Source organism: Sciurus carolinensis, chromosome 7 (assembly GCF_902686445.1).
Source record: "Sciurus carolinensis chromosome 7, mSciCar1.2, whole genome shotgun sequence".
Taxonomy (NCBI): domain Eukaryota; kingdom Metazoa; phylum Chordata; class Mammalia; order Rodentia; family Sciuridae; genus Sciurus; species Sciurus carolinensis.
This window is the reverse complement of record NC_062219.1, coordinates 104,151,785-104,174,318: the sequence shown is the minus strand read 5'-3', so window position 1 is coordinate 104,174,318 and position 22,534 is coordinate 104,151,785. Positions and strand designations below refer to the sequence as shown.

Below are 22,534 nucleotides of genomic sequence, written 5' to 3'. Positions count from 1 at the left end.
CATAGTTACATTGATGCATATTTGAGTCTACTATTTGGATTAAACCTCCTACTAAATTGTTATCTTAAAGTTAAAACAGAATCTTAACTTATATGTAAATTCTCTTACATATAAGAGAATTATATAAGGAATGTATTAGTCAGGGTTCTCTGGAGGAAGAGAATCAACAGGGAGTATGATTGTAGAAAGGGGATTTATTAGGTTGGCTTACACAACCAGAAGTTGGATAGTCCATAATGACCGTCTGCAGCTGGAGAACTGGAAGAACCAGCAGCTGCGCAGTCTAAGACACAGAAGCCCCAGAACAAGAAAGATCAACAGTGCTACCCTAGTCTGAGACCAAGGTTTCTGAAAACTACCTGGAGAATCACTGGCAGAGTCTGCTTTGGAAGAGTGAAGAAGAGAGAGTCCAATATCCTCAGATGATCAAAGCAGCAATCAAGAACCTGTTCAAGAAGAGTGGAGCTTGCATCTGCATCTGCTTCCTTGTTCTTCCAACTTTTATTTCATCCTATTGGGTGCTGCTGGCCACCCACATGTAGAAAGGGGCTCCACTTCAGTTCACTATCCCACATGCCAATCATTCCTAGACATGCCCTCATTGACACACCCAGAGGCCTCTTAATCATCAGTATTTCTTAATCCGATCAAGTTGACAATTCAAATTAACCATTACAAGGAATGATCATATGCATTAACAACTAAAGCATGAACACTAAATTCAGAAAGACCTGGTTACAATTCCTGGCTTTACTACTTCATATATAATCTTTAGCAAAGTCCTAAAACTGTGAGATCCTAAGTTTCTTCATATTTAGAATGACAGTGCAATTCCAGAGTTTACAACCACTTGCTGAATATCTCAGTGGGTCCTTTTCCATTGGTGAAATAATACAGAAGATATTACAATAACTTTCTAAGTTATTGAAAAGATATATAAAGCACTAACAGTGTCTGGCATGTGAAAGGCACTGGGTAAGTGGGAGCTACTGTAATAGTAGTAACTATTATTAGATGGTAATAGAGAAGGAGACATATTGATTAAGTTAAAATAAAATTCACACAATAAATCTTTCCGGCCCTCCAGGAGGTTATAATCTGATCAGGGGAAGAAGTCACTATCATATGTTATTATTATTAAACATTCTAAGGAAAATGTAATGTGAATGAGTGACATCACTGGTAAATTCCAAGGTTGTATAGCGCGGAGATTTCCTTCCTCCTTGGGGTGGAGAGGTGTGTCTCCTGAAGGGCAGGCAGCCTCCACAAACTCCCCTGCCACATGGAACACCCATAGGAATGGGCCTTCTCTGATGAGTAAAGGGTTACTCGTTTTGTTTTTTCTTTAAAAGAAATAAAATGAAACTCATTCTAAATGAGCCATTAATCATTTATTTACTTCACTAATTACTTTACTGATTTCTTTTTTAATTACCTCTTTATTAAAGGCATGCTAAAACAGGGACTAAAAATCTGGTCTGAATCATCCTCAACCTTTCAGTTAAGATTGAGTATAAAAAGTCTGGTTCGAAAGGTTACATGATCTTCAAGGAGTCATCCTGTCCTGAGACCTTCTTAAGATCAACAGTAATGTAAGATATGTGGATATGTTCTCTACAGGAAGCATGTAGGAAGGAGTAAGGTGATGAGCCCCACTTTGAAACAATTCAGTGAGTTCATATGGTAGGTCTACCTAGCTTCCTCTCCATGTCATAAACAGAAAACCCTCTGCTAGTACTCCACCTCCTGCACCATCTATCCCCCAGCATGAACAATACAGTTTGGAAAGTGGAATATGAGGAATCTGGTCTTTCTAATTACCAGATAGTATAATATAGATAAATCAATGTCAGATTTTACACCCATAAACCTATTGACTATTGGAGAACAATTCAGGTTATGTGGAACAATTTTGAAAGAAATGGGAAAATTAATTCCTAAGAATTTCAAAGAGTGATGACATTATTTCTAACTCTCAAACTGGAAGTTAGAATACTACTGGTTGCTTAAAAACAATCAAAGGCAAGACAGCATTTTTGATGGGTTGTATGCATGTGGGATCAAGTGATTTAGGATATTTTTTTTCTTCTTTCTTCTTCATCACTCTCTAAAGGAAAAACACTCTAAATCACATAATCTCATATATATATATATATGAGATTATATATACATACACACAGACACACACACACATATACATATATACATATACATATATATATGCATAGCCATACACACACATATATACGTACACACACACACACACACACACACACACACATATATGTGTATTTTCTGTGTGTTTGATCTTGGTATCCTGGAATCACTGTGTACTCTAGTCTGAATTATGGCACTAGATATCCATTTCCTAATCACAGTACCTATGAATGTTATCTATATGGCAAAAGAGACTTTGTGGATATGTTTAAGTTAAGGATATGAAGATGGGGAAGGTATACTGGATAAATTATCCAGGTGGGTTCTAAATGTAGCCATGAGTATCCTAATGAGAAGGTGGCTAAGGAAGTTTTGACTATAGAAAAGAAGAAGGCAATGTGATCAAAGGGACAGAAATTAGAATGCTGTAATAACCATGCTAATCACAAAGGGCAAGCTGGATATAGCTAAATATTCCAATAATGAAGTGAAGAAAATGAAGATAACCCCCAGATGTACTACTGTATGGACAAAAAGACCGGAAAGAAGAAATACTACAGGAGCACTTTGCATGCCCCATGGCTCAGCTCTTCTTGGTTGGACCCTTTATGGAAAAGTTAGAGTGGATCCAGAAATAAGGGGAAGTACTTCAAAACTAGCTAGGCTGCTGTAAAACAGCTGGGCTTCTTGTGACTCACATGTGCTCCTGCTGTGGAAGGGCCTCCTCCCCTGGCAGGTGAAGGGGTCAGATGACATGACTGGCTGCCCCACTAGTGGTTATTCAGCACACCAGTGTGGAGGATGTATACCCAATCATCTGGAATAGGCATCTGGATCTTTTTTAAGCAGGACTAAACAGTTGCTCCTTGTTTCAAAAAAACTTTTCTGTTTCTGTTGCTATTTTCAGGTCCAAGGAAAATGAAGAACCATGTGGATGCACAGCAATTAAAACCTTGCCCCTGTTTTGGAAGAGATGTGACTTAGGGTTTCCTTAAAAGGAGTTTTTCACCATGTACCCCATTATGTTCACATTTCATTGGAATAAGAAGGAAAAGAGAAAGAAAAGAGGAAATACAAAGAAGTAGGAAAAAAATAAAAGTATGGGGGCAAGAAAGTCCAAGAAAGAAAGAAAGAGACCATAGGGTGCTTGTGCGTGACTCTCTTTCATATGGAATTAATGGTGGTTTAATGGGGTATGAAAGGATGTTTTACTGGAAACAATGAGGAACAATTGTCTAGCTCACGTTTCATTTCACAGGTCATTATTGCATTAAGAAGTAAATCGACCAAGTCCGGTAAATAACATTCTGCGTATTGCCGAGAGCTTCAAACCAACAATTTTAGCCATCACAAACTAATATCTCTGTCATTTTAACCCTTGAAGGGTTGTGCTAGAGGGCTAAACAATTACAGCCTTCACCCAATTCTAGCAGGTGAGCATAATTCATTGCCCCTCTAGTCCCTTCTTTTGCAAAACCCAAGAGGCCATATTTTAGCATTGTTGTTTTGTTGATGAGCCAGTCTTAGCCAAATGCAGCTCTGGTGGCCTTGAAAAACAACCCCCATTTTAGTGAGTGCTGCAGGCATCTTTAAACAGACTGCTTCCTTTGCAAAATTAATTGCTGCAAAAAGCAGTGCTCCCTCATCTAAGCTTTTGCAAGCTCATACTCAGCTGTTTGGGCGGGCCATAGATGTGCCTGAGAGATCCCGGGAAAATGAGCTTTTTCCTTTATTATAGAAGTTCACATTTGTGTCACCAAGCATCATCAGGCACTGGACATCCAGAAGTTCCTTAATGCCCAAATTCTGGTTCCATTAACTCAGGAACAATTGGAGGATGAGGTAAATGCTGACAGTAGCATAGTAAAAAAACATCAAAGATGGTTTATAGTAAACAATCATATTTAAAATATAAGTAGTAAAATACATATTTAAAATGTATTTCAAAATAAAATATTTTCTTGCTTCAACTTGTGACAAAAAATAGACAAAATGAGGTTAATATTCATAGTGTTACATACTCATGTCAAGGTCAACCAGGTTGTACTGATAATTTCTTCCAATAAAGCTTGATATTTACCCTGCAGAATAAATACGGAGTTATAGACATTTCCATAATACTTTTGAAACAAAATAAATGAAGTCTACCTTCTTTCCTGAAACAAAAAAACTTGCAAACATAACATCAGTATTCCAATTTCTTATTTCTTACTTCACTTTGCACAACTTAAATTAAGGCCTTAGAAAGAACTACAGCATATCCCCCATAAAATGCCCTAATCCTGAATACATGAATATGGCAAAGGAACTTTGCAGCTGTGATTAAAGATCTTAATGTGGGGAGGTTTTCATGCAGTTGGAGCATTTGGAAGTAGAGGACTTTCTCTGGATGGTATCAGAGAGTTGTAGAAGAGAAAACAAGAGATTCATACATGGGAGTTCACTCTTGCCTGCTTCAAAGAGCAAAGGAGTCACAGACAAGGAGTACAGGCACCCTAAAAACTGAGTATAAACCACAGCCCACCTGGAGCAAGGAATTGAGTCCTCAGTCTTACAACTACATGGAATTGAATCTGACCAAGAACCTGAGTGAGACTGAAAGTGAATTCATGCCCAGAAACAGAAGAAAGTTTTTCCAGACAGCTCTGAGACAACTAAAATCAGGCAAATTCACCATACATTTGACCTACTGAACTATGAGACAATAGAAGGAAATTGTTTCAGGACATTAAAGTATTATTAATTTGCTATAGCAACAGTAGAAAACTAATATCAGAACCAATAAAGGTAGTGATGTTCAAACGTTCAAAGTTACCATCCCAAGCAGAGCCATGATAAAAGGTAGCAGCAAAGGCAATGGAATAGTAGTCACTAAGAGTTACTTCATGCTTATCCCATGCCAGGATGGAGCTAAGGTCTTTATATGCAATCTGTCTTTAAAGCTATCATGTTGTAGGTTCTGCCCCTTTGCCTTATAACATGGTCAAACACAAAGACAGAATAGAACTCAGATGTATAGACAGACTAGTTTCCACATGGGCAAGGCATAAGGAAAGTTGCATCCTACCAACATCACCCAAAAGGGAAGAGATTAGTACCCATAACCACATTTTAAAAATTAGTTTCAAGTCCATTTCTGCATGGCAATTACTTTCAGAAACTTACATTCAATTTTTATTAATATGTCTCCTGTGAGGGAACAAAGCAAATTGGAATTGGGTCCCACTGGGAGTCCTTAATTCCATAGCAGAAAGATTGGCTGCTAGATCTACGAAAATTTCTTTTCTTCCGTTTCCCTTTTACTGGCATGCAATACATAGCATCCCACTCATTTTTCAGGATTTTCATTGGCCATATAAATGAGCTTAGTATCACTATACTTATTAAAATAATAAGTAGTACATGCACATGACTTTTTAAAGAATGGCAACTTCCCAGTCTTTCCCTCTGAGAAATGGTACGAAAGATCAGGATAGCAGAGGGGTAAGAGGCAGGGGATCTTTTCATTTCCAATGTATATGTTTTACTATTTCATTTATTCATTCAATGAAAAAATCTGTAGGAAAATTTCTTAAAAGTGGAGTCACCAAGACAGAAATATAGGCCTTCAGATGGTGAATAGATGCCAAAATGCAAGAACAAGTAATATTTAAAAAACAACATTTAAGAAGAATTGTTTACCCACACTTTCCTCAGCACTGAGAATTATCACTTTTTATTTATTGGCAATCTGATTGTTAAAACGATAATGCTTTTAATTATAGTAGCAGTGGCCATTGTTGTCTTTACAGTAGTGGTAGACATTTTATTTAAGTTTTCTCTTTTAATCCTTAAAGAATCACACGAGTATGTAGTACTAATATCCCTGCTTCCTAAATGAGGAAACCGAGACTTAAAGAAGATAAGGAACTTCCCTGGAGTTGCACATGCAGTGAGCAAATCCAATTCCTGTGACTGTACCCAGTGCAACAGTTTTACTCTGCTTTGAAAGAAATTGGATTTTGTTTGTTTATTGACATTTGTATTTATTTCTCTATGAAATGCTTTTGGTAATTGTTCCATGTTTTCTCAAAAGTTTTGTTGCTTTTGCTCTTAAATTTTAGTAAAAATTCACATATATATATGTATTCTTATATACATACATATGTATATTTATATAAGGAAATTAGCCCTTAGTCATATTGGTTACAATCCTTTCCTAGTTTTTAGTTTCATTCTAGAAATTATTTACTTTATAGAAATTTTTAATTTTATATAATGTTTTTCAAATCGTCCTCTATTTTCTTGATTTTAATTCATAAAAGGAAATATTTTCATCATTTTTTGATTATAAAACCTCATCAATATTTTCTGATAAACCTGTGGTTTTATCATCTTTAATATAAATATACATGGAATTCATTTTTATAAAGAGAAGTATATATATTTCTAAAGGATTTTTTTCTCCTTATGTGCTTAGTCAAATGCTCTAACATCATTAAATATCATAGTTTGTGTTCTCCTGATTTAAAATGCCATCTTTATTACAGACAAAATTCTCAATGCATTTGGATTTATTTCTTTGGTTTTGTTTTGTTGTGTTGTGCAGGGAATTGAACCCAAAGGCATTTAACCACTGAGTCACACCCCTAACCCTTTTTCTTTTATATTTTGAGACAGGGTCTCACTAAATTGTTTAGAGCCTCACTAAGTTGCTGAAGCTGACTTTGAACCTGCAATCCTCCTGCCTCAGTCTCCTGAGCCAAAAGCCACTCACCCACCTATTTCTGATTTTTTAAAATTATAGTGGGATGAGACAGACATCATTACCCCATGTACATGCATGATTACATAAGTGGTATGAATCTACATTGCACACAAGCATAGAAAGGAAAAGATGTACCCCATTTGTGTACAATGAATCAAAATTCACTCTGTAAACATAAAATAATTAAAAATTATTTTATCAACATTTCTATTTCTAGCATATTTTTAATTATTGTACTTAAAACATCACAAACTAAGACCAGTTTTTGCACCTAGTGTGAATGTAAATGCAAATATAAATATATAAATAAATAAGCATATAAATAAACAATGAAACTAGATCAAAGACTTTTTCAGCTGGGCATAGTGATGTATTCCTATAATTCTAAATACTGGGGAGGTTGAGATAGGAGGATCACAAGTTCAAGACCAGTCTGGACAATTAGTGAAATCCCTATCTCAAAATAAAAATTTTTAAAAGGTCTAGTGTATGCATTAGTGGTTTCACATACTGTGTATATTAAAATATTAAAGGTTCTAAACTCTAGGATTAAATTAAAAATACTTTTTAATATTGTGTTTTCCAGTATTTCTCATAGAATACTTGTTGAGTCTACATATTTCATTCCTTGCAATTAGTGAACTTCAGAATATATTTTGGGAAATACTGCCTTATATTAATTCATTAGTCTGCAGGAAGACATGTCAGTTGGAAAGAAATTATAAGATTTTAGCATCTTTGATTTGGATGGTTCCTTGAAGTTCAATAGATTTTATTCCCCATTCAGTGCATAGGTGACCTCTACCTTTATTTTCTCAGAAAGTTCATATACTTACAAGGCTACCTAGTGTATTTTGAATGAGTTTAATTGATAATTTTTTAAAAATTAATTGGATAAAGAATTTTCAAAATTTATTTGATCATGGACCATATTTTTCACAATCTTCTGATTTAATGAATGGGGAATATTCTTGGAAAATGCTAATATAAATTATGCATTAATTAAGTCATGCAATATACTTTGTGGAAGAGTTGGCTGTCACACTAGAATTCTTGACTTTTCACTCATTTGTTTACTCATTCAGTAAACATTTACTGAGTATGTACTATGCTCTAGGAATTGTACTAAAAATTCAAAAATGTTTGCCTTCGTGGTTGTTTTAGTCAACTTTTTCACCACTGTGACCAAAAGACCTGAAAATAACAATTAAAGGAAGAAAAGTTAATTCTGGATCACAATTTCAGAGGTCCCAGTCCATAAATGGCCAAACTCTATAACTCTGGGCCCAAGATGAGTCAAGACGTCTTGGTGGAAGGGCATGGCCGGAGAAAGCTGCTCAGAACATGGTTCCAGGAAGCAGAAAGAGAGCTGTGTTCACCAGAACAAAATATAAACCCCAAAAAACAAATCCTCAGTGACCTATCTCCTGTAGACACTCCCTACCTGCCTACCACTTAGTTAATTCTTATAAATGGATTAATCTACTGAATAGGTTACACCTCATACTTTAACCATTTCATCTCTGAAAAATTTTTGCTTTGTCTCACATATGAGTTTTAGGGGAACACCTCATATCTGTACTATAACATTGGTACTTGTCTAGTGAAAAGGCAGACCTGTACAGCAGTGGCAGTAGGACTTGTGAAGTACAGTAATGGAGTTAGCGACAGGCAAAGAAGGTCATTGAGAGCAGGATATCCACACGATGGGGGAAAGGCAGTGAACATTTCACAGGAAAGTTGTTACACGGCACCTCAGAGGACAGACCTGCATCTGCTGTTTCTGAACACAATGCCTTTACTTGCCTTTTCCACACGTGCCTTTTCAGTCTTTACCCATAGAACTCATTGCAAATTCCACTTTCTCCCTAGTGCCTCTGTCTACACCACCAACTACAAATGATTTCCACAGTGTATTTTGTGCTGATTTTGGATCAACTATATTCCTCCATTTCAAGGTCTATCATGCCTCCCACCATGAGTAAGGGCAGGAATTGTCTCTTGATAGTCCTTCTTGGATGCCCTAAAAGTGCATGGCACCTTGCTCTCACTGAGTACTCAGTAGACACTGTCTAAATTCGGCAGGGTGTGTGTAGGGGAGGGACTACCTCATTCCTTGAAGGAAAAGGGGAAGCTACAGTAAAATTGCCATAATAAAATTTTGACCTCATGACCAAAGTTACTTCTCTATAACTACTTCATTGTCATCAAACAACCCCCAATGGTTAGAGCTGTCAAAATTTGCTTTGTCTTAGATGCAACATAGTCCTTTAATTTTGTACATAAAGAAATGATCATCTGTAAATATATACTTGTATTGCATATAAATAACAAACTGAATGAGACATTTTGTGATTATTATACTGTCTTTCAAAAAATGCTAAAGGAATTGATAGTTACATTTTAATATTTGCTATCAAATACAGTAGAAATGTGAATTATTTAGTTAAACATATCTCTGAACAGAGTTGCACCAGATGATTTAGACCACATGGTAATTACCTAGAAGTGGTTATGAGCCCAAGTTTGGAGTCAAATACAGTTTTAAATTTTTGTTCTGCACATTCTAGCTGTATAACCATGAAAAATTAGCTAATGTCTCTGAAACCTTATTTCCTCAAATGCTTAAAGGGAAAAATAATCCTTATATGTTAAGGTTGTTGTAAGGATAAATGAGAATGTTTATGAACTACTGAGCATAATGACTGGCACATGGAGTATACTGGATAAATGGTAACGATCATTATTACTAGTTTGGGTGGATGATTGCTGGAATAATTACTCAGTTACAGTAAGCTTTGTACTTGTTGATGTAGCTTCATGAAAAAACTGATAGATTTAAGATAGCTAACAAAGAATATAGAGAAAGAAGGAGAAAACTTGGATGGTAGACATTGGATAGAATATAGCACAGTCTTAAGAACACACTTCAATCCTGAATCATTTGTTAATTAGTCATTTGGATAAAGTACCTATGGTCTCCATATCAGTTTCCACATCTAAAAAATGGAGGCAGTAAGAAAGTCTCTCACAGGATAGATCCTGTTAATGACATTAAGTGAGACAATTTATCTAAAGGTCTCAGCAGTGAGCCAGGAATACAGTGAATTTTTAAGTGTTAGTTATTGTTAATGGAAGATTTGAAGAGTAAGACAATCACAGTAATAAAATGTCCAGACTGAGGAAAGGTAAAGGAAATTGTCCCCATGGATCACATGGCTTTTCATGTCATCCTTTAAAAATCACACGTGAAAATCAGGCCAACACTCAGCATGGACTACTCCAAAAAGCAATCAGTTATTGCTACGCCATTCACTGCCTGGAGACCAGGCAAGTCCTGGGAGAGTGAGAAAATGAGGTGAAGGAAAGTTGCTCTTTGGGTCTTACAAAGTATCACTAGAAGCCTTATCCTCTGCTTGGGATAAAAATCCCTTGCAGCCACATATCCCAAAGAGTCTAATATTTTCTGAGACTTCACTGTGCCTTTATATTTTAATACCCTGACATCTGGAATCCTAAAAGTCTAATGTTTAACCATAAATATCTGCTGAGATTAAAGAGCTATATACCAAGTTTCAATCTTTGGGGCCTATAATTGCTTGGGAAAAGAGAATGGTATTTCCCCCTCTAGCTAGAAGAAAAAGACCTCTGCAAGCACAGATATTGGCAGACAAATTTTCTAACAACCGTTTCCTCTCTCCATTCTGTCCTCTCATTTTCTCCCGCCCTCTCCATTCTCTCATTTTATAATAGCGTCTTGCTGTCACTCTCAGGACAAATGGGAAGAAATAGAAGCCTAGGAAGCTTAAAGAAAAGACACATTTCAAGATCTAGCAACAGAGAGTTGAGAAACTGCTCTCCACCCTGCCTGTTAAGCACTGAGCGACGTCTCCGGTTCCTACAGTCCTCCCTTTATTCAGTTAGAAGTCACTTCATCATGATGTGGGCTGACAGTCAAAGGCCAACTTTATTTTCTTTTTTATCAGCCTAATCTTTTCTTTTTGATTTGAGACACAAGTCACTCTTAAGCTCTCACCATGGTTTATAACTTTCTTGAGAAGTGTCCAAGAAGTAACACAATTTGAAAGATGTTTCTCACCCTCTGGGTAAAGAATGGGAAACTCACACCTGCCCTGAAGGTGGATTTGGTCAAGAAAGTGCTGCTCGAACAACCCTAATTTGATGGGAATAACGTCAAAGAGACTGTGGGAAAAGCTTATCATGAATTTAGTTTTTTAAAAATAATGATTCAACATGGACTTTAAAAAATAAACAATATCAAACATGTTTTTATTCGGTGATTTGTGATGAAAGTGACATTTTGAGGGCATTTGGCTCACCTCAGTACTAGAAGATATCTGTGAAAAAGTAAAGGTTTCACATATTATTTTTATTCCAAGACGTAATCTAGATTGCAAACATTCCTATGTCTTTTTCATTTTTTTCCCTTTCACAAATCTATCCAGTGTGTATATATGTAAATGTTTATGTCTGTTAGTATTTGATATGGAGAACTAATTCTTGATTACTCATGAGATATTGAAACTGCTCCTAGTTTTAAATTAGAAAATATTGTCTTCTTAATACCCTGTTTATGTCCTTCAAAGGGAATATGTAAGTCTATGGCAGCAATTTTAAATATAACACAGCAGAATCACTTGCAGAGAAGTGGGGTGGGGTGTGAACAGAAAGGGCTGGAATTCACACCCCTACCGAGTCAAAATTCTCACACACACAAATGAACACTCAATGCCCAGATGAATCTGATGATAAGCCAGCCTTTGGAACCCCTGTCCTGACCAGATCATGAAGAAATATTGGGGGTTTTAGTTTTGTTTTACATTTTCTATTGAAGACAGAAATTAATGTAAATTCATACATGTAAGCTATCATACAAACTAGACATGTGAAATTTAAGCCCCACGTTTTGCATTTTGTTTATTAGATGAAACAGACTCTATCAAATGCTATGTTTCCACCTTTTGATGCACAATCCCTTTCTGCCTCATTGTGGGAAAGTACCGTTTTTTTCTTTTTCTTTTTCTTTTTTTTTTTTTTTTTTTTTTCAGTACTGGGGAATGAACCCATGGCCTCACACATGCTGGGCAAGAACTCTACTTTTGAGCTACATCCTCAGTTCAAATTACTAAGCTTCTCAATGGTAACTTTCTACAATTATGTTTTTGTTAAGCAATCACCAACAGCTTGTGGGCTAGTACAGATTGGTGGGGCACTCGTATGGAACAGCACCACTAGAAGACCCTCTTGTCTCAGCCCACACTGCTTCCTGAGTGCATTGCCTGCTTGGAGTTTGCTCCCATCCACTGGGCAGTCACTCCACAGCAGCCAGTAGGACTTTGCAGAGAATTGATAGAACTCTATCACTTCCTTCCTGAACTTTCAACACAATTCACAGAAATAGAGAATAAAATGGTGGTTACCAGGGAAAAGGGGTTTGGAAATGAGCAGATGTAGAACAGGGAAAGGAAATGAGCAGATATAGAACAGTGAACAAACTTACAGATATGTAAGGAGAATAAGTCTAGAGAATGTACCATATGAGTGCTACTATTTAATAATATTGTATTATAATCAAGATTTTTATTAAGAGTCAATTTTAGGTGCTCTTGCCACACAAAAAAGTGAATATCTGAGATGATGAATATGCTAATTTGCTTGACTACAGCAAACTTTTCTCTGTGCATACCAAAACATCATAGTGTACAACTTACACATACATAACAAAATTAAATAATTACATTTTAACAAATTGCATACCTGTTAATCTGGCCTATAAAGGAGCTTGATCCTGTCTACCTGCAACTATTTCTCTCATTAACTACATGCCACTCACACTGGTCTCCTTTCCAGCCACCACTCAGACATGCAAAGACCATTTTTGTCTCAGAATCCCTGCTCTGGCTGGTCCTCTTCCCGGGGAATCTCCTCCCTCTGCTCAGAGTAGTGACTTCTCACTCCTCCTTCCATTTTTAATTGAAATGTACTTCCCTTTCAAATATCTACTTCCATACCCACCCCAGACACAATTTTACTTCTCTAGTCTAAGACACTATTTAGTTTTCTTCATCCCTCTTATCTCTACTATTTTTCATGTATAAGTTCTATAAAAATAGGGATACCATCCTGGTCATTAAATGGTTTCCATGTGGAAAGATGCAGGTAGCTCTTTCCACAGGGCAATCCAAGATGGCAGACTAGAGGGTGACTGCATCTTCAGTCGCTCCAGAACCCAGGACTCAAGAAGGGGAGGCATTGAGAGACTCAGACTAAAATAGAGCCACAGGGTGAGTCTCCTCCACTGGGTGAAGCTCGGCCTGGGGGGCAGGCACGGGTAGGGGCGACTTAACAGAGCAGGACAGGGCAGCTAGAGTCTTCCAAAGGTAGCCTTGCACGCTCTGGTGGTGGGCTCCTCCCACACGGCCAGCTGCATGGTACAGGCCCCCCAGTGAGAGCCTTTCCACACAGAGCCAGCTCCAAGCCCTGGAACCAGTAGGGGGCTAGGGGCAGCTTTCTTCAGAAGCACTGCATTATCAAGTTCCTCCAAGACTTCAGGCTACTGAAGGCTGGGAGGTGATACACTGGAAATCTACAGGGACACTATAAGCCAATAGAGGAAATCTGCAATATCTCAGGGTCCCACTGACATCTGACCAATATGAGAAAACAAGGGAAGAAAATGTCCCAAACAAACCTAGATACTATATCAATAAAACCCAATGACAGCACAGCAGAAGAAATGTCAGAAAGGGAGTTCAGAATGTACATAATTAAAACAATCAGGGAAGCAAATGAGGAGATGAAAGAGCAAATGCAGGCATGGAAGGAGGAGATGAAAGAGCAAATGCAGGCATTAAATGATCGCACCAATCAACAGTTAAAAGAGCAAATACGGGAAGCAAGAGATCATTTCAATAAAGAGTTAGAGATACTGAAAAAAAAACAAACTGAAATACTTGAAATGAAGGAAACAATAAACCAAGTTAAAAACTCCATAGAAAGCATAACCAATAGGATAGAACACCTGGAAGACAGAACCTCAGACATTGAAGACAAAATATTTAATCTTGAAAACAAAGTTGGCCAAACAGAGAAATGGTAAGAAATCATGAACAGAATCTACAAGAATTATGGGACATCATGAAAAGGTTAAATTTAAGAATTATTGGGATTGAGGAAGGCTTAGAGAAACAAACCAAAGGAATGAACAATCTATTCAATGAAATAATATCAGAAAATTTCCCAAATCTGAAGAATGAACTGGAAAACCAAGTACAAGAGGCTTATAGGACTCCAAATATACAAAATTACAACAGACTCACACCAAGGCACATTATTATGAAAATACCTAACATACAAAATAAAGACAGAATTTTAAAGGCTACAAGAGAAAAGAATCAAATTACATTCAGGGGGAAACCAATAAGAATATCAGCAGATTTTTCAATCCAGACCCTAAAAGCTAGAAGGGCCTGGAACAACATTTAGCAAGCCCTGAAAGAAAACAGATGCCAACCAAGAATCTTATACCCAGCAAAACTTACTTTCAGATATGACGATGAAATAAGATCCTTCCATGATAAACAAAAGCTAAAGGAATTTACAAAAAGAAAGCCGGCATTACAGAACATTCTCAGCAAAATATTCCATGAGGAAGAGATGAAAAACAGCGATGCAAATCAGCAAAGGGAGGAACTAGCCTAAAGGAACAGCAAAATAAAGGAGAAACCAAATCATGTCAAAAAACAAAAATGAGTCAAATGACTGCGAATACAAATCATATCACAATAATAACCCTGAATGTTAATGGCCTGAACTCATCAATCAAAAGACATAGACTGGCACATTGGATTAAAAAGAAAAATCCAACAACATGCTGCCTGCAAGAGACTCATCTCATAGAAAGAGATACCCATAGACTAAAGGTGAAAGGATGGGAAAAAACATACCATGCACACGGACACAGCAAAAAAGCTGGAGTATCCATCCTCATCTCAGATAATGTGGACTTCAAACCAAAACTAGTCAGAAGGGATAAAGAAGGACATTACATGCTGCTTAAGGGAAGCATAAATCAGCAAGACATAACAATCATAAATATCTATGCCCCAAACAGTGACTCATCCATGTACGTCAAACAAACCCTTCTCAATTCCAGAAATCAAATAGACCACAACACAATAATACTAGGTGATTTTAACACACCTCTCTCACCTCTGGATAGATCTTCCAAACAAAAATTGAATAAAGAAACCATAGATCTCAATAACACAATCAACAATTTAGACTTAACCAACATATATAGAATATACCATCCAACAAAGAACGAATACACTTTCTTCTCAGCAGCACATGGATCCTTCTCTAAAATAGACCATATTTTATGCCACAAAGCTACTGTTAGCAAATACAAGAAGATAGAGATACTACCTTGTACTCTATCAGATCATAATGGATTGAAATTAGAAATAAATGACAGAATAAAAAACAGAAACTTCTCCAATACCTGGATATTAAATAATACACTAATATGATGAATGGATAACAGAAGACATCAGGAGGGAAATAAAAAATTCTTAGAAGTAAACGAGAACAAAGACACATCATTTCAAAATCTCTGGGACACTATGAAAGCAGTACTTAGAGGAAAATTTATTTCATGGGGCACATTCAACAAAAGAAGTAGAAATCAACAAATAAACGACTTAACACTACAGCTCAAAGCCCTAGAAAAAGAAGAGCAGACCAACACCAAAAGTAGTAGAAGACAGGAAATAGTTAAAATCACAGCCAAAATCAATGAAATTGAAACAAAAGAAACAATCGGAAAAATTAAAAAAAATAAATAGTTGGTTCTTTGAAAAAATAAACAAAATTGATAAACCCTTAGCCACACTAACAAAGAGAAAGAGGGAGAAAACTCAAAATTACTAAAATTTGGAATGAACAAGGAAATATCACAACAGACACGAGTGAAATACAAAACATAATTAGAAGCTATTTTGAAAATCTATACTCCAACAAATCAGAAAACCTCGAAGACATCAACAAGTTTCTAGAGACATATGAATCACCTAAACTGAACGCGGAGGACATACACAACTTAAATAAACCAATTTCAAGCAATGAAATAGAAGAGGTCATCAAAAGCCTACCAACAAAGAAAAGTCCGGGACCAGATGGGTTCTCAGCTGAGTTCTACAAACCTTTAAAGAAGAGCTCATTCCAATAGTCCTCAAAGTATTCCATGAAATGGAAGAGGAGGGAACCCTCCCAAACTCGTTCTATGAAGCCAATATCAACCTGATACCTAAACCAGACAGAGACACATCAAGGAAAGAAAATTTCAGACCAATATCCTTAATGAACATCAATGCAAAAATTCTCAACAAAATTTTAGCAAATCGCATACAAAATATATTAAAAAGATAGTGCACCACAATCAAGTGGGTTTTATCCCAGGGATGCAAGGTTGGTTCAACATAAGGAAATCAATAAATGTCATTCACCATATCAACAGACTTAAAGTTAAGAATCACATGATTATTTCAATAGATGCAGAAAAAGCATTCAATAAAATGCAGCATCCCTTCATGCTCAAAACACTAGAAAAAATTGGGGTAGTGGGAACATTCCTTAACATTATAAAGGCCATCTACACTAAGCCTATGGCCAGTATTCTAAATGGTGAAAAACTGAAAGCATTCCCCCTAATAACTGGAACAAGGCAGGGATGCCCTCTTTCACCACTTCTATTCAACATCGTCCTTGAAACTCTAGCCAGAGCAATTAAACAGACCAAAGAAATTAAAGGGATACGAATAGGAAAAGAAGAACTCAAACTATCCCTGTTCGCTGATGACATGATTATATATTTAGAGGAACCTGGAAATTCCACCAGGAAACTTTTAGAACTCATAAGTGAATTCAGTAAAGTAGCAGGTGACAAGATCAATGCTCATAAATCCAATGCATTTTTATACATAAGTGATGAATCTTCAGAAAGAGAAATTAGGAAAACTACCCCATTCACAATAGCATCGAAAAAAATAAAATACTTGGGAATCAATCTCACAAAAGACGTGAAAGACATCTATAATGAGAACTACAGAACACTAAAGAAAGAAATTAAAGAACACCTTAGAAGATTGAAAGATCTCCCATGTTCCCGGATAGGCAGAATTAATATTGTCAAAATGGCCATACTACCTAAAGTGCTATACAGATTCAATGCAATTCCAATTAAAATCCCAATGATGTACCTTGCAGAAATAGAGCAAGCAATTATGAAATTCATCTGGAAGAATAAAAAACCTAGAATAGCTAAAGCAATCCTCAGTAGAAAGAGCAAAGCAGGGGGTATCACAGTCCAGATCTTCAACTCTATTACAAAGCAATAGTAACAAAAACGGCATGATATTGGTACCAAAATAGACAGGTAGATCAATGGGTACAGAATAGAGGACATGGACACAAACCCAAATAAATACAATTTTCTCATACTAGACAAAGGGTCCAAAAATATGCAATGGAAAAAAGATAGCCTCTTCAACAAATGGTGCTGGGAAAACTGGAAAACCATGTGCAACAGAATGAAATTAAACCCCTATCTCACAAAACTCAACTCAAAATGGATCAAGGACCTCAGAATCAGACCACAGACCCTGCATCTTATAGAAGAAAAAGTAGGTCCAAACCTTCAACTTGTTGGCTTAGTATCAGACTTCCTTAACAGGACTCCCATAGCACAAGAAATAAAAGCAAGAATCAACAACTGGGATAGATTCAAACTAAAAAGCTTTCTCTCAGCAAAGGAAACTCTCAGTAATGCGAAGAGAGAGCCTACAGAGTGGGAGAATATCTTTGCCACTCATACTTCAGATAGAGCGCTAATTTCCAGAATCTATAAAGAACTCAAAAAACTCTACACGAAGAATACAAATAATCCAATCAACAAATGGGCTAAGGAAATGAACAGACACTTCACAGAAGAAGATGTACAAGCAATCAACAGATATATGAAAAAATGTTCAACATCTCTAGTAATAAGAGAAATGCAAATCAAAACTACCCTACGATTTCATCTCACCCCAATTAGAATGGCGATTATCAAGAACACAAGCAACAATAGGGGTTGGCGAGGATGTGGGGAAAAAGGTACACTCATACATTGCTGGTGGGGTTGCAAATTAGTGCAGCCACTCTGGAAAGCAGTATGGAGATTCCTCAGAAAGCTTGGAATGGAACCACCATTTGACCCAGCTATCCCACTCCTTGGCCTATACCCAAAAGACTTAAAATCAGCATACTACAGAGATACAGCCACATCAATGTTCATTGCTGCTCAATTCACCATAGCCAGATTGTGGAACCAACCTAGATGCCCTTCAGTTAATGAATGTATAAAGAAACTGTGGCATATATATACAATGGAATATTACTCCGCAATGAAGAATGATAAAATTATGGCATTTGCAGGCAAATGGATGAAATTGGAGAATATCATGCTAAGTGAGATAAGCCAATCTCAAAAAACTAAAGGACGAATGATCTCGCTGATAAGTGGATGAGGACATATAATGGAGGGTGGGAGGGGTTAGCGTGAGGGTTAGGGTTAGGTTTAGGGTTAGAGATAAGGAGGGTGGTAAGAATGGAGAAAAGAAGGACTGTATAGAGGGAAAAGAGGGGTGGGAGGTGTGGGGGGGAAGGGAAAAAAATAATGAATCAAACATCATTGCCCTATATAAATTTATGATTACACAAATGGTATGCCTTGACTCCATGTACAAATAGAGAAACAACATGTATCCCATTAAAAAAAAAAAAGCTAAAAAATAAAAAGAAAGATACTGGTAGATAGTAGATAGTAGGTAGACAAAAACACATTTGTGGAATGAAGGAGAATGTCAAACTCAGCACCTAGCACACAAAAGGTGCTCAAGTAACACTAGCTTCTCTTTAACCTCCCTCCTACCTTCTTCAGCATGACTGAGAAATTGGCGAATGCTATCAAAACTAAAGCTATGACTTCTTTCAGTCCCCTTGCACCAGCAGGAGTCCTCCCCATGTGTGAACCAGTCTGTGAGGTGATGCCATCCACTTTTCAGGAGACAGACAGGAGATGAGTAAGAAGTCAGAATGCAAAGCCCTGGTATAAATATTCATCTAAGTGAGATATTAATTTCAAGGCTATGTTTTATCCAAGTGATTCTGGACTTACAGATCATCAGATGTTTTCATAATCAAAAGAAATTCTTTACAGAATAAAATGCAAGTAGTTTGCAAAGGATCGCCTGTTTGGGATTAGCTGTCTTGCACTCTATTGCCATGCGTATTTTGAAGTTGGCTGCAAATGCAAAGTTACAGATAAGTATAAAGCAAAATTAACAGTTCACTTTTTCCCCTGGCTACACACTCTGCACTCCACAGATAGCAAAACACTGGCACAGCGTTCCTACTAGCTGATCCACATGGATGGTTTTTACTCCTGATGCCTGACAATATGCTTGGAACTGAGTGAGTACAACTTAAATGTGCAAATAAAATCTGTGGTTTCCAAATTCAAAGTAAACCTCAAAGAACAATGGATTCCAAATGGATTTGAGATATTTGTTAATAAAAGAGATAAAAGACATAAGGATATGACAAGCCCAATGGCATTAGGAGTAAACTGAGCCTCAGTTCTAGTGGTTTCCACTTCTACCTGAGTCACATTTCTTTCTCTGATTGACAGAAGACCCGGGACTGCTGTCTTAAAAATACAAAATAGAATTCCCTTAAAATTAAATTTGTGCTTTTCCCATCTAATAGATTGCGGACAGGAACTAGAAAGTATCTAAGAAAGAATAGTTTAAAAATATAAATGTCTTGCCTTAGTGAAGAAAGAAGTTACTCATATTTTGGAAATCAAAGGAAAATACTACAAATCTATTAGTACCTAGAAGGCACCATTGACTCAGTGTTGTCTCCTTTGTTGAAAGAGGACGTGGATTATTTTCCTAGTACAACAAACAGCAGATTCCACCTTGGGAGTCCTTGCAGTTGGCACCTATAGCAACCTCATTTTGCAGTTTTATATATACACTCAGCCGGTCACATACATGTACATACGAGTCCACACCATGATAGTAAATGGCAGATTATATTATATCACCTTCCAGAGTTTTATTATTGATTCATGTTTCATAGCCACAGCAGAGAGCTGAGAAAAATCTAACGCACCAGCCTTGCAAACAACAACAACATATTTGTGCCTAAACAATGCATTTCATATCATGGTAAGCAACCCCCTAAAGTTCATAAAAATGTTCTTATGATTTAAACATGGAGCACTGGATTTATATTTGAGTCCTATTTATAACAGATGTTTTCAATGCCACACCCATGTTTTTGGCACTCACCTTTGCACACCAAAGAGTGCTACTGCAAAAACCTATGACTTCCTTCTAAGAAAAAAAAATTAATTTCTGGCTGCAGGAAAGAGTACACGTGGCCTATGGTAAGAGAAAGCCCAGTAGCTGGAGAGTCCATATGCCCCGAAGCATCTCTCATTCTGTGGCAATAAGGGATGTAACTTGTAAGCGCATCATTAGCTTCCTCACGGTTTGGTTGGGACCATGTGGGGCCCTGATCTCCTGGAGTTCCCAGCAGAGTTGGGCTCCAGTTTACACAGTGTTAGCTAGTTTGATAATGCATCCTTTATTGGCTTTATTTCCAAGTCTCCTTCCCACTTTCCTACTGAAGTTTTCTGGGATTAGCTCCATAAACCACTTGATTCTAAGTTTTACATCTGAAATAAGGCAATATCTTCTGTCCTTTTTCTTTTCTCTTAGGATGAAATTTAATTTTCATTAAATATTATACAACCCATATTCCTTGTTATTAATTACACAGAAATGTGTCCCTTACCAAATAACAAGTCCAGAAAAGTCCCACAATCCATGGGCTTACTTTAAAGCACAGGGATAGTATAAACACTGGTGAAAATGGAATGATTATTGAAATGAATAGAAAATCTTACTAGAGAAAGATTTGAGTACATCTAGCAGTAAATGGAAGAGTAGCTGCCTTTTATCTTTATTTTTCTTTTCAACTCTCTACATATTTTTTCTTTCTCTTTCTCTCTCTCTTCTCTCTCTGTCTCTCTCATATATACATATATATGTAATATATACATGTGAATATGTATATATATATACATATATATATCTGAATTTCATTCTTCTGTGCAAAAAAATGTATTTGCTGGTTATATTCACAAATATAACCAATATATTGAAATGAATATTTACTCAACCTTTCCACATGCTCAACATGACTTTAAAACCTATAGTCTGCACAGCATGTCACTCTATTGAAAAGATAAGTCTTTAATATACAGAAAGATACAAAATGAATATAAAAAAGTATAACTGTTCAAACATAGAATTCTATGGAAAGAAGTATACCAATATACTAAAAGTCAAATTTTATACCATCACAGTAGTTTAGATGGAAGAAAGATGCAGTCAAGTAAAAAGATACCAAAATGGTCTGCATTATGAGCTTCCTATTAGAGATAAATTTATAAGCCAATGACCTGAAGGCCTTAATTTCTTCTGGATGCTCTTGAATGGTTTGAGAAAAATACTACTAACATTCTTCCTGGTTATCCATATCCAACCATTTGATGAGCCAGTCAACCAATATTTGTTGGGCATCCTCCCAAATACACATCAGTAAGCCAGACAAAATCCTAACCCTCATCAAGTTTGTGTTTTAAAGGGGCAAATCAACAAGTAATCTATTATATTTGTAATATACTGTCAGGAAATGATACTCTGACAAAATCAATATAGCTATAATGGAGCTGGATAATAATAAACAAAAACTTTCTCTAGATGAGTGGTTGTGGGTGGCTTCTCTGAAGTGTCATTATTTGAAAAAAGGGAGGGAATCAGTTCTCAAAGAAGTGATAAGGAGATATTCCAGGCATAAGAAATAGCCAGTACAAATGCCCTGAGCTAGGGATAAGTTTTTCATATCAAAGGCAAAATTGTTAAGAAGACCATGATAGGTAAGCAAAGGGGAGCCACAGGGGATGAGAGAAAGAGCAGACTGGAGCCAAATACCCCAACTCTCCTTGCATTGTAATTTGGATTTAATTCTGATTTCATTTTGTGTGGATGGAAAGTCACTGGAAAGTGAAAAAGATCACTCTGGCTATTGTGTGAAGATTAGACTATGGACTAGTGATACTAACTGAAAGTTATCACCATTGAATGAATGATATTTCCATCTTGGTCCTGTGGAGAAAAATTAGGGAAAAGTAGGAAAAAGTTCTGATAATATAGTCCCAGGACAGGCATATATTCAGAACTTAAAAAGGAGATGAGAGACCAGAAAAGAAACCTTTAAAAAAATTAACAGAGAAAGCAGGAAAAATTCTTTATATTTGCCTGCATTAGGTTCCAGATGAATTCAAATGGGAATTCAGAGTGGAATTGTAGTGGAAATATAAACACAGTGGTCTTTCCGGGGACCCAAGTATAAAAAATGATATGCAAGTGGCTCTGGTTGTATCAGAAAGAAGAAGGAGTTCTGAGCACAGTGCAGTTTAAGGGACACTTGCAG

The 22,534-nt window shown here is 36.6% G+C and overlaps 1 protein-coding gene across 12 annotated transcripts in view; it reads right to left on the bottom strand.

The window, feature by feature from the left end:
* Pkhd1 (PKHD1 ciliary IPT domain containing fibrocystin/polyductin) overlaps window positions 1-22,534 on the bottom strand; it is a 463,263-nt gene that overhangs the window by 115,838 nt on the left and 324,891 nt on the right. The gene's annotated exons all lie outside the window — the stretch shown is intronic.